This window comes from Diabrotica virgifera, chromosome 1, assembly GCF_917563875.1.
Source record: "Diabrotica virgifera virgifera chromosome 1, PGI_DIABVI_V3a".
NCBI lineage: Eukaryota > Metazoa > Arthropoda > Insecta > Coleoptera > Chrysomelidae > Diabrotica > Diabrotica virgifera.
The window spans coordinates 95,324,288-95,338,462 of record NC_065443.1 but is presented as its reverse complement, the minus strand read 5'-3'; the positions used below and the strand labels follow the sequence as shown (position 1 = coordinate 95,338,462).

The 14,175-nt window shown below is 31.5% G+C and overlaps 1 protein-coding gene across 2 annotated transcripts in view; it reads left to right on the top strand.

The window, feature by feature from the left end:
- LOC114326671 (transcription factor hamlet-like) overlaps positions 1 to 14,175 on the top strand; it is a 638,926-nt gene that overhangs the window by 155,979 nt on the left and 468,772 nt on the right. The gene's annotated exons all lie outside the window — the stretch shown is intronic.

Below are 14,175 nucleotides of genomic sequence, written 5' to 3'. Positions count from 1 at the left end.
TGATCTTTTATGTAAAAATATGTTGTTTCCTTTTCAATTCTTTCGCCCTGTATGTAATAATTTTTCAAAAATGTAATACCGGCGTTGAAATGAGCCTAAACATATATTTTTGGAAATATTTTGAACTCTTAAGTTATGTCAATTACCAATTAATAAATGCATAACGTATCTTCACATGTACCTATGAAACTATGTGCGGCAGATTCGTGCAAATAATATAAGAATTATTGTGCATTTAATGGTAGAAGCATATAATTTGGACCACACATACTACACATACAAATATTCAAATTTAGATATAAGACATCCTATATTTTATGAAACATGGCGGGCATTCAAAATGAATCTGCCGCACATAGGTACATGTGAATATGTGAAGATACGTTATGCATTTATTAAATGGTAATTAACATAACTAAAAAATTCAAAATACTTCCTAAAATATATTTTTACACTCTTTTCAATGGCGGTATTACCTTTTTGAAACACTAATATGTACAGGGTGAAAGAATAAAAAAAAAACAACATATTTTTACATAAAAAACAATAAAAACACATAGAACAGCAGCAAACACGTCTATTTTAAACACCACAAAATATACGCACCACGTGAAGAGTTTTCAACAATTTTTGTTTTCTTCACTTTTGTAGCACAGTGTAAATATATGTAGCGCAAATTGGTCCCAAAACCTATTAGGATTTTATTTTAATATATATACTCCATTCTTTTACGGTTTTTGCTCTAAATTTTAAAGAACCGCTTGGATTGACATTAAATTTGGCATACGTATAGCTTACATGTCAAAGAAAAGAAGTGATATTGTGCCGATGTGTGCTTTTGCCCTGGGGTGACTTTCACCCCCTATTGGGGGTGAAAAAATTTATGTCCAAAATAAGCCCGGAAATGGGTAAACTGACTAATTTTAAGTAACTTTGGTTCTATAGAGCTTTTTCGCCAAGTCAGAACTTTTCGAGTTATTTGCGAGTGAATATGTTCATTTTTCAACAAAATAACCACATTTTTAGACGGTTTTTTGCAAATAACTCAAAAAGTAAGTATTTTGTCGAAAAAAACGTTCTTAGCAAAAATATAGCCTATAAAAAAGTAAAAAAAAAATGGTGTACGCGTAAGGTCGCTGGATCTCGTAGAACCAGAGTTATAGCCAATGAAAAATAGATTCATATTCACCAAATTTCAAATAGAATATTTCGACGTGAAATATCCAAAAAATTAAGCACTTTTTGGGGAAAACCCATTATAACTTTTTAAAGTGTTTAAAAAAATATTTATTCTTGTTTTTACAAAAAGTTTCTAGCATTTAATTTAAGCAAGTTACGCTCAAAATAAAGTTGGTCCCTTTTGTTTTGGCAAAAAAAAATCGGGAAAACCACCCCCTAATTAGCAACTTAAATGAAATTAATCGTTGCCGCTCCACAAGTTATTTTACTTATGTTGTGTTTATATGATCTGTAAGTTTCATCGATTCAAAGTGCTTATTTTTGAAAAAATTTGGTTTCAAAATAAAATTTTTAAAAATTTAAATTTTGAAAAATATGCTTTTTTTCAAAATAACTTAAAAATTGTTAGAGATACCAAAAATCTCGAAAAACAAAAAAAGTCAGAATTGCTTTTCTGAATATCATGTATTTTTTTTGTTTTTCTGTTAGACAAAAATTTATTAAGAATTGGTGTTTCTAAATTTGCATACATTCGTGATCAGTGACTCGTTCAACCCCTTTTAACTACAGCCCTTTCAATAATAAGGACTTTCAACCGATGAAACTTACAGATCGTATAAACAATATATACACGAGTCAAGAAACTTGTGAAGTCGTAACGATTAAGTTCATTTAAGATACTAATTAGGGGGCGATTTTCTCGATTTTTTACCAAAACCAAAAGGGACTAACTTTATTTTGAGCGTAACTTGGTTAATTTTGATGCTAGAAATTTTTTTTAAAAAACAAAAATGAAGCTTTTTTTAACACTTTAAATAAATTGTAATTTTAATTGTTTTCCCCGAAATGTGTTTCATTTTTGGTCATTTCACGTTAAAGTATTCCATTCGGAATTTGACGAATATGAACCTATTTTTCATTAGCTATAACTCTGCTTCTACTAGGTGCAGAGACGTTAATATACACCATTTTTTTAAAATTTTTTACAGGCTATATTTTTGCTAAGAATGCTTTTTCGACAAAATTCTTACTATTTGAGTTATTTGCGAAAAACCGTCTAAAAGCGTGGTTATTTTGTTGAAAAAATGAACATATTCACTGCCAAATAACTCGAAAAGTATTGACTTAGTGAAAAAACTCTATAGAACAAATTAGCCAGTTTATCCATTTCCTGACTTTCTTTGGACGAATATTTTTTCACCCCCAAAACGGGGTGAAAACCACCCCCAGGGCAAAAGCACATATCGGCACTATATCACTTTTTTTCTTTGACTTGTTAGCTATGTGTATGAGAAATTTCATGTCAATCCAAGCGGTTCTTTAAAATTTAGAGGTTTTGCAATATTTTACCGTTAAGGAACGGACTAATAGAATAAAATCATGTACAGTGCCATTTAAATTTTAATGAAAAACTTCTATAAAAATATATGACACTTAATATATAATTAACTAACTACTGTCAGACACAAATGACATAGTGTACATAAACTTAAAACTATGCTTAAACTTACAGTTTAAATATTAATAACTACTTTTTCCATCACTGTCAGAAAAACGTCAAAGTGAAAACCGATCTTTTAAATTGCTCTTTAAAAAATATTAGTTTTCGACGTTTTTTTCTACAGTTTTATAGTAGTAATCATAGAAATCGGACGTACCTTCGGTACAACGATCATTGAGACTACAGATAACCCCCATTGTCTTAATTAAGTTTGAATTTTTTACGACTGCAATATCGTTTGCTAAAGCGCCTACAACTGCAATATGAGTGTCAATAGCGGAGGTAGGTCTCCTGATCCACCGCCCAGAAAAACTATTATATTCGATAGTCAAAATGATGCCGAACAAATGGAACTTTCTGTAAGTACTCCCATTCCAATAAATTTGACAACCAAAAACAACAACAACCAGTATCCAAATGATCCAAATACAACGAATATGAATGTTAATATTGAAACAAAACAGAACTTAAAAGAGGCAAGGCAAGCATTTTTATTTAATAGTAATGACCTGGGACCATATCACGTTTACATCGAAAACAGTGCTAATGATTTTAAAGGTAAATTAAATTCTTTGAAAATTGGTGAAATTATTTTGTCTAACTTTCCTGAAGCAGACAATATGATTTTCAGTATAGATGCCATCGGCCGAAATAGGATTAGAGTCAAATGCAAAGACTATAAAACTGCAAATAATCTTATTAAAAACAAATCTCTGGAAATTTTTAGATCAAATAATTTGGATCTATATATTCCAAAATTTATTTTACACAGACAGGGAGTTATTAGAGACATAGACATAGATTTCTCTGAAGAGTATATAAAAAGTAAAATAAAACAGTATGATAGTCATTGTATATTTGAAATTGCAAACGTTAAAAGAATTACGCGTAAATTAGCGAAAATTGTTAATGAGGAAAAAATTGTCGAATATGTCCCTACTAAATCTTGTATTGTGACCTTTAAATCGCAAACGTTACCTAAATATGTAGTCATAAATAAGGTTATTAAAGAAATTGAAGTGTATAAGCAGAAGGTTCTGTTATGTTTTAACTGTCTTAGGTACGGCCACCTAGGCAGTCAGTGTAGGAGTCAGCCAAGATGCAATAGATGCCAAGAATCTCATAATTCTAAAAATTGTACAAAAGTTGAGTTCACACAAGTATGTTTCAGCTGTAAGGGGAATTACTTGACTACGAATTTAAGCGCGTGTCCAGAATTCACACGACAAAAGTTAATAAAAGAGACGATGGGTTTAACAAACGTTAATTTTTACGATGCAAATAAAAATATACCAAAGAATTCATATGCTAGTATTCTTAGGTCAAATATAACAAACAATGATACACATTTTTCATAAAATTCATAACCTTCTACTTCTACCCAAGGAAATAACTTTGCTAAATTTATATTTAATCCTCACACGAACACCAGTAGGCCAAATAAAAGGCAAAAGCCAAATAGTCTAGACCCAACTGATATAGCCAGAAAAGGAATAATATCTGTAGTTTCCCCTCCAAAACATTCTGAGGGAATAGTTAAAAGTCAATTCTATCAACAAAACTTAAACGTTGCAGATTCACAGTCAGAAGAATTATATTCTTCTGTAATAAATGTCATTTTAGAATCAGTTCTTACAAATTAAACAAAATAATAATTTTAATATTTCAAAATCTGATGTACTTCAGTTAATTAGTAACCATTTTAACCAAAATCTAACATCAAATCGCAGGCCTAACTAAAATAAACATATTACAATGGAACTGTCGTTCAGCAGTTGCTAATAAACAGAATTTAGAATATTTACTCCATCAGAACGACATCAGTATAGCTCTATTATCTGAAACCTGGTTCAAACCGGGAAAATATTATAATTTTAAAGAATTTAATTGTTTTCGAGCTGACCGCCCTGATGAAAATGGCGGATGTGCCATCCTTTTGAAATCTAACATAAAATGTGAAGAAATAATTTTTCCAAATACGTATTCATTTACAAATAAGTGTATTTCCATTAAAATGTCACCTTTCAGAAAACCTTTACATATAATTTCTTTATATAATGAACCCAATCATAAAGTTTCAATTCAACAATGGATAAATTTTTTAGAAAATATATCAAAACCATTTTTAATAGGAGGTGATTTTAACGCACACAATTTGGCGTGGGGTTGCGAAGTTGATGATAGATTAGGTAAAGATCTTCTAGATGCTATAGAATATTGTAATTTAGAATATTTAAACGATGGTTCTCCCACTCTCGCTATTTCCAAAAACCTTCTGCTGTAGACTTAACCATTTGTTCTCGAGATATTGCTTCTTATTTCCATTGGAATACTCTACTAGAACCTCATGGATCTGACCATGTGCCAATCATTATTTCATCACAAAGTTTCTCCGCAGCAGAAGCCACATCCAGTAGAAAACATAGAATATGGAACCTTAGCAGAGCCAATTGGATGTTTTATGCCAGTACTTTGGAAGCAATAAAAGTTCCATTAATCTACGAAGAATTGTTAACACATATAAACCAGGCAGCCAACATCGCTATTCCAAAATATTGCTCCATTAACGAAAAAAACAGAAGCCATATTCCGAAACCATGGTGAAATAATCAGTGTCAACTAGCAGCTGAAAGTAGAAAACATGCGTTCATTAATTATAAACAGAATCCAACGCTCCAAAATTTAATAGAGTATAAACGACTTGACGCTGTTGCAAAGAAAATCTTCAAACAGAAAAAAAAAAGAAGAATCGAATTGATTTTTGCGAAAGCCTAAACTCAAGAACACCATTAAAAGATGTTTGGCGAAAAGTTAATTGTTTTAAAAACCGCAAACAAGCCAACAGAGTACCTATTGATCCAGAAGATACATGGTTGCAAGATTTCCATAGAAAAATTGCTCTGGCATGGGTTCCAAATGACGACACCGTACAAGAAGATATTCAAACAGTATCCAGACAAAACCACAATTTTGACGAAAATTTTCATCTATGGGAATTGCATCGAGCCCTTGAACAAAGAAATAATACTTCTCCAGGTATAGACAATGTGTCATATTCGCTGTTGTACAACTTACCGATCGAACATAAAATTTCACTACTAAACATTTTCAACAATATTTGGACAAATAAGATACCAGTACCAAATAGTTGGAAAGAATACCTGATAATTCCTATTAAAAAACCTGGCAAACCAGACCGTGATCCAAATTCTTACCGACCTATATCCTTGTCTTCATGTCTTTTAAAAATATTCGAAAGAATAATTAAAAATAGATTTGAACATTGATTAGAACACGATGGTATACTTCCAAGATCCCAATATGGTTTTCGCAAGTCTAGGTCTACTCAAGATGCAACTGCAGCTCTAGTTACGTCAATTCAACTTAACTTTACAAGAAATAAGTCTACAGCAGCTGCGTTCCTTGACATTTCCGCTGCTTTTGATAATGTTAATTTAGACATTCTTTACAAAAAAATATTGTATATTGGAATCCCTAATTCATTTGCTCTCTTTTTAAAATCTTTATATTCCAACAGATTAACTTATTTAAAAATTAATAATGATGAATTTTCATATCCTCGACTAACTAATATTGGATTGGCAGAGGGGAGTATTTTAAGCCCGATTTTATACATCCTGTACAACATAGATCTTGAAGTTAGTATACCCAACAATACAAAAATTCTTCAATATGCCGATGATGTTGTTTTATATACAGAAGGAAAATTGTTAAGTAGATGTGAGGATAATTTAAAAGTCGCATTAGAAATCGTAAATCAGTGCTACGAAGAAGTAGGATTATCAATTTCTGACACAAAAACTGAGGAGGTGTGTTACTTTACAAAAAAGCGTAGAGTTCCACAAGGCAATCTTAACGTTGGAAAATTTAATTTTCCAATTAAAAGCTGTGTTAAGTATCTTGGTACCTATCTAGACAGGAAATTGTCTTGGAAAGATCACATTCATCATATTGTTAAAAAATCAGAAAACTCAATAAATATTTTAAGAGCTTTCTGTAAAACAAATTGGGGAGCAGACCCAAATATTGCTTTGATGTTTTACCGTAACATGATCAGACCCATTCTCGACTATAGCTGTCATTTATTTGGATCAGCGACCAATACACTTCTAAATAAACTTGAAATTCAAAAAAATAAATGCTTAAGATTATGCCTAGGTTATTTAAAATCTACTCCAGTCCAAATAATGGAAAATGAAACAGTGGAACCTCCATTGCATTTACGCCGCCAATTTCTCAGTGATAAATTTACAACTCGAATTCTGTCCAAAAAATGTAAATACCTTCAAGATCTACATGAGCTATCAGTTTTAGACCTCACTCATAGGTACTGGAGAACTAAAAAATCTATACCTTTGGTAGAAAGTTATCTAAGTACGGTAAAGTACAGTGAAGTTATCTATAAAAGCCAAATTCCGCCTTACTACAGTGCAATGACAAAAACATTATTTTCTAACAAGGTTAAAACATGTTATTTAAACTCACATTTACCGCCAAATATGTTTGATATACTTATTAGAGAAAAATGGTGAAATTTTCAGTACATATTTGCCGATGGGTCAAAAGACGCAAATGGAACGGGCTGTGCAGTATTCCACGAAAATAAAAATTACCATCATCAATATAGCCTACCTATTGCATGCTCAATATACACAGCAGAAATGATAGCAGTAATGTTTGCTGTTCAGTATGTACTACTGAATCCAACTAGCAATTATGTTATATTTACTGACAGCACGGGCGTAGCCAGGGGGGTTTTGGGGGTTTAACCCCCCCCCGAAAAGTTACAATATTAACATGTTTCAAATTTTTATTATGAATATAAAGGTTATTTTATGTAGTTTTAGTCGTTTTATTTTTTTGAACCCCCTCCGAAACTAAAACCTGGCTACGCCCGTGACTGACAGTAAAAGCGTGGTGGACAGATTAAGTAACATTCAAACAGTCAAACACATAAACCACATTGAATTGAATATACTTAAAACTCTGTTTGAAATTACACAATTAGGAGTAAATGTAACAATTGCTTGGATTAAGGGTCATTCGGGAATAAAAGGCAATGAAATAGTTGACAATTTTGCTAAATCAGCTTATGTGATCGGAGAAAAAATAAACAAAAATTTAATTCCAGCTTCAGATATTGATACCATTAGCAGACAAAAACTTAAAAATAATTGGCAATTGCATTACAGAGAATGTAATACTGGCTCAAACTTTGCTCATTGTAACCCTAGGATATTCTCAAAAAGATGGTTTTACACAGAATATAACAGACATTTTATAAAGACCATTAATCGGCTGAGAGCCAATCATGCTCTTACGCCATATTACATGCATAGAATCGGCTTGTCAGATACTCCCAATTGTACTTGTGGCAAAATCGGAGGTCTAACACATGTCATATTAGAATGTCATTTACAAATAAATAATATAAACGACCTTTATAAGGAATTAAAAAATTTAAAATGTTTTTTCCCAATAAACCTTAATACTTTAATATTTACAAATGATATGGAAATTCTTCATCTCATTTATAAACATGTTAAATTATGTAAATACAAGTTGTAAACGTAATATAATAGGCATAATTTGTTAATGTGGTTTGAAAAAATTTAAAAAAATAATATATAAAAAAACACATAATAAAATAATAACAAAAAAATAATAAATAAAAAAAAAGAAAAAAAATAGAAACAAAAATAAAAAAAGAATAAAAAAAAAGAAGTAAAAAAAGTGTTTCGCACAAATTAAAATATATATTAAAAAAACAGTAAAATAATTAAAAAAAAAACAAAATAAAAAAAGCTATACAATGCACCAATGTATCTATAAAAATAATATTGTAGAATGTACTTATGTTTATAAGAAATTTATGACTATGAATCTGCAATCAATCACAAACAAGTCTGGCTAATTTGCTCTGCCAAAGCCATTTTTCAAAAAAAAAAAAAAACTTTTTCCAACATAAAAAGTTCAAAATATTTCCTAAAAAATATGTTTACGATCTTTTCAATGCCAGTATTACCTTTTTGAAAAATTAATATATACAGGGTGAAAGAAGTGAAAAAACAGCAACATATTTTTACATAAAAAAAAAAAATAAAAACACAACTTCTGGTAAACCGATTCTTCCGGTTCAAGACCTCGATCTTATTCATCAAAGAAGAACCTTGATGCCAAAGGCTGAAATCTGACTTTTCGTTCAAAAGTTATCGTGCTATTAGTCATATATGTAGAGTCGTCATTTTGAATGACCGCCATTTTTGTAAAAGGCAAAATCTGAGATGGCCTTATATCACAATTTGAACCTTGATATGTGTAGTATATGTGGTCTAAATTATATGCTTCTACCATTAAATCCACAATAATTCTTATAATATTTGCACGAATCTGCCGAACATAGCTACATGTGAAGATAAGTTATGCATTTATTAAATGGTAATTAACATAACTAAAAAGCTCAAAATATTTCCTAAAAAATATTTTTACGCTCTTTTCAACGCCGGTATTACCTTTTTGAAAAATTAATATATACAGGGTGAAAGAATTGAAAAAAAAAACAGCATATTTTTACATAAAAACTCAGGAAAAACATAACTTCTGGTTAACCGATTCTTTCAGTTGAAGAGCTCGATCTTATCCAACAAAAAAAGAAACCATTTACCAAATTTGGTTTAAGTCGGACTTTTCGTTCAAAAGTTATCGTGCTATTAGTCGCATATGTATAGTCGCCATTTTGAATGCCCGCCATTTTTTTAAAGGCAAAATCTGAGATGGCCTCTTATCCTAATTTAAACCTTTGTATGTTTAGTATATGTGGTCCAAATTATATGCTTCTATCATTAAATGCACAAATGTTTCACATATCGGCAGCACTATTATAAAGAAATTTTTCATTAAATTTTCATTAAATTTTTATTTGTATCGGTATTCGACATATAACTTCAGCATATTATGCGATGAACTTTCAAAGCTCTTCGAATTTTTCGCAAGTTCAATAAACATTTTTAAAGGACGTCAATCGAACTCATTAAAATTTGAAAGATTTTTATTCACTTGTTCGTCCCACAGACATGGCTTTTTACTTAGCGATGCTTTTCGCTATCAGGATGTGCTCACATACTGGAAACCTTCCAGTGATGTAAGTCATTTTTCATGGAGGATATGATTCTGGCAGCACCCAATTTAGACACGACCCCGCAGTAATTTCGGGGATAGGACACGTGGCCGAAGTATTAAGAAACCGAGTTTAGTTCCTGTCATTTCACACACTACGCCAAATTGTTTGATGGGCACAGAAACGCGATCACCCCACAATTATTATAGCGCGGTATGAATGACACACACTTCTGGCTATTACACACAATCAGTTGAATCAGTGACGGTTGTCGGCCATTAACTCATTCAAAATTTTCAATTTTATCACTTTGTCAATAAACTGTCACAGCGAAACTCTAAATAATATCTTATCTAACCATAAAACACTGAAAACTTTTGTTTTCAATATTTCTACAAAATTTATTAAAAATTAATGTCACTGCAGCTGTTTCGTTAAAGTGTATTTCTCAAGTGGTGGGTTTTTACAATGCGTCTGTGCTTTAAAGTCTCTACCTGTATAGGTTGAGAAGTGGAACTCAAGTTGGTCATTCAGAATTATATCTGTATTTTTTAATTTGTTAATTTTCATAGATTCGATTAAAGACGATTAAAGGTAGCTTAAGGCCTTTATTTTGAATATAGAGAATTTGATACTGTTCATTAATAGACCTAATATTCTTTCAGCGCATAATTTAAGTCTCATGCTTATTATGTTTGCTAGGATTTTATATACGGTGTTCAATAAAGTTATTTCTCTGTAATTCTAGCATTCCTCCCGATCTCCTTTTTTATATATAGTTGCTATTATAAATACCTCTGTTGCAATCGTCTGGTATTCTGTTTTGTATACAATAATACAAATAATACATATAGGCCATTCCACGAATATACGCCTGTTTTGGATTACTTCGACAACGAATATTTTACTGTGCAACATAAGAAGTACGAAAGTAAATGGCGCTAATAATTATTCCAATAAACAACAATGTAATTTGCAATTTACTTTCGTTCTTCTTATGGTATAAGAGCTGTGAGACATTTTTGAGTAGGTATTTTAGGCAACCTGAAAATTTGTCAGGGGATTCTTCCATGATAGCGGAATACCAAAATGCCGGTCTGGCTGGAGGGTAGCGGTTATTTTCCCCAAAAATCCCCCCCAAAGTTAAAAGAGGGTACAAATTGTTATTAAAAAAAATATCATTGACGTGACTTTAAGTAAATTTAAATATTCAAATATAAAGGAAATAAACAGGCCAAGCGATTTGAGGGCGATTTTAACTCTGCAAGATACTTGCATGGGCGCCCCAGGATTATTTTCAGGGGGTGCATCTGAACTTCAGGAGATTTCATCTTAATATATACATACTGTTAACGAGTATAAAATATACAACTATGCATGCATAGCTATGTACATTCCTTCCCGACAGGGAGGTGCAATTGTCATTTTGACAGGGTATTTTTTAATATTAGAAATAAATATTCTAAAAAGACAGGATTTTTTTGGTGAAATCTTCCAACTACCAGCTGATCAAACAAATTACACGTGCATGTAAATGAAAAGCGTTATAAGTAAGCAGCAGTGTGAGAAAGATCATATACCGATAGCTGTTTGCGTTCTCTGTTGCAGCTGAGCGAGTCCGTTCGCTCGAGTAAAATAACGTGACCTGGCGATTGCCATGTTTTTGTGCCTCGAAAGGTTAGAATAATTATTATATATTATAGTTTTTTAAATAACTTTTTATTAATTTTGCAAATATAGTAGAAAAATACAAATTTATTAATATAAATATAGATAGGTACAGGTAGAAGAGTATAAACCTATAAACTAAATTAATTATGTGTCCGAATCTTGTATTTCTTCTTCAAACTACTCATCTGAGCTTAAATATTCATTCTCTTCTTCTTCGTCAGACTCCCCTCGAGACCCAGATTCCTCTTCTACATGATCTGTAAATAGTTGTAATATGTATTTAGAATTATTTAAAAATTAATTAGTGATATACCGAGTCGAAGCCTGGACAATCACGGGCGCATCTGAAAAAATCTTGCCATTGTTAAGATGTGGTGTTATCAAATATTGTAAATAATATAATGGACACAACACGTAACAAACACGGAAACATTAGGAAAGATGAAAAAGGCAAAAGAACTACTCAACACTATGAAGGAAAGAAAAATAAGCTACTTTGATCATATACTAAGAAATAAAAAACGTGATGTGATTGGTTATATAAGAAAAAATGCAAGAAAAAAGAGAACAGGGAAGACGATGCCTATCCTAGTTGAAAAATTTAAAGTAGTGGAGTGTAATCTAAATATAAAAAATAACAAACTCAGTATATCACGAGCTGAGTATATTCATGATATTTTTTACATTATTCGATAACACCACATCTCAACAATGGCAAGATTTTTCAGGTGCGCCCGTGATTGTCCAGGCTTCGACTCCGTTTAAAAGGACAGAGAATACGTAGCAACTCAATTAATTAGTCACTAATTAATTTCTAATTAATTCTAAATACATATTACAACTATTTACAGATCATGTAGAAGAGGAATCTGGGTCTCGAGGGGAGTCTGACGAAGAAGAAGATAATGAATATTTAAGCTCAGATGAGTAGTTTGAAGAAGAAATACAAGATTCTGACACATAATTAATTTAGTTTATAGGTTTATACTCTTCTACCTGTACCTATCTATATTTATATTAATAAATTTGTATTTTTCTACTATATTTGCAAAATTAATAAAAAGTTATTAAAAAAACTATAATATATAATAATTATTCTAACCTTTCGAGGCACAAAAACATGGGAATCGCCAGGTCACGTTATTTTTCTCGAGCGAACGGACTCGCTCATCTACAACAGAGAACGCAAACAGCTATCGGTATACGCTCTTTCTCACACTGCTGCTTACCTATAACGCTTTTCATTTACATGCACGTGTAATTTGTTTGATCAGCTCGCAGTTGAAAGATTTCACCAAAAAAATCCTGTCTTTTTTAGAATATTTATTTTTAATATTAAAAAATACCCTGTCAAAATGACAATTGCACCTCCCTGTCGGGAAGGAATGTACATAGCTATGCATGTATAGTTGTATATTTTATACTCGTTAACAGTATGTACATATTAAGATGAAATCTTCTAAAGTTCAGATGCACCCCCTGAAAATAATCCTGGGGCGCCCATGCAAGTATCTTGCAGAGTTAAAATCGCCCTCAAATCGCCTGGCCTGTTTATTTCCTTTATATTTGAATATTTAAATTTACTTAAAGTCACGTCAGTGATATTTTTTGTAATAACAATTTGTACCCTTTTTTTTAACTTTGGGGGGGATTTTTGGGGAAAATAACCGCTACCATCCAGCCAGACCGGCATTTTTGTATTACACTATCATGGAAGAGTCACCTCTAAAATTTTCAGGTTGCCTAAAATACCTACTCAAAAATGTCTCACAGCTCTTGGACCATATTATTTTGCACAGTAAAATATTCGTTGTCGAAGTAATTCAAAACAGGCGTATGTTCGTGGAATAGGGATTAATACAAATTTTTTAAAAATATACAAAATTATTGCGAAAATTAAAATCCATATTTAAACTTTAAACACTCGATACATACCTGAAACTAGCAATATTTGTATGAGGCAAGTTGGGTAGAATTATCACATTTTGAGGTCTACAATGTACGACTTACAGATTGGACATTCTCCAAGAGGCAACAAACGCGGTCCAAGATTGCTGCTGTAATTTTGAATATTTTGTCGAGATATTTGGCACACATATTCGTAGTATAATAAAGAATGGCGGTACAGAGCCCAATTTGAGAAATATGTTAGTATGTGTGAAATTACTCTATGACTAAATAAAATATTGCAAAAAGGAACCTGTACCGCCATTAAGAAGAATAAAAAAATAAACTTTCTTCAAATAAACTTTTTTATCCCATGCCTAGATTTTAGAACCATATAGAACCTAGTAAAATTTTTTATCTCTAACAAGAAATCGGACATATAACTAAATTACTGATTAGTCAACATAGAGAAAGGGTCACTGTCATTTTGACAAACCTACGTCAGATTTCTGTTGTTATCTGCATAGGGATTACGAACACTCTACGGCGCTACGGTAAAACATGGCGGATACGATTCGTATCGAGTGTTCGTAATCAGATAACAGAACAGAAATCTGACGCAGGTTTGTAAAAATTACAGTGACACTTTCTCTATGTTGACTTATCAGTAATTTAGTTATAATATGTTAGATTTCTTGTTAGAGATAAAAAATTTTACGGTCCAATATGACACAAAATCTAGGCATGGGATAAAAAAGTTTATTTGAAGAAAGTTTATTTTTTTGTTCTTCTTAATGGC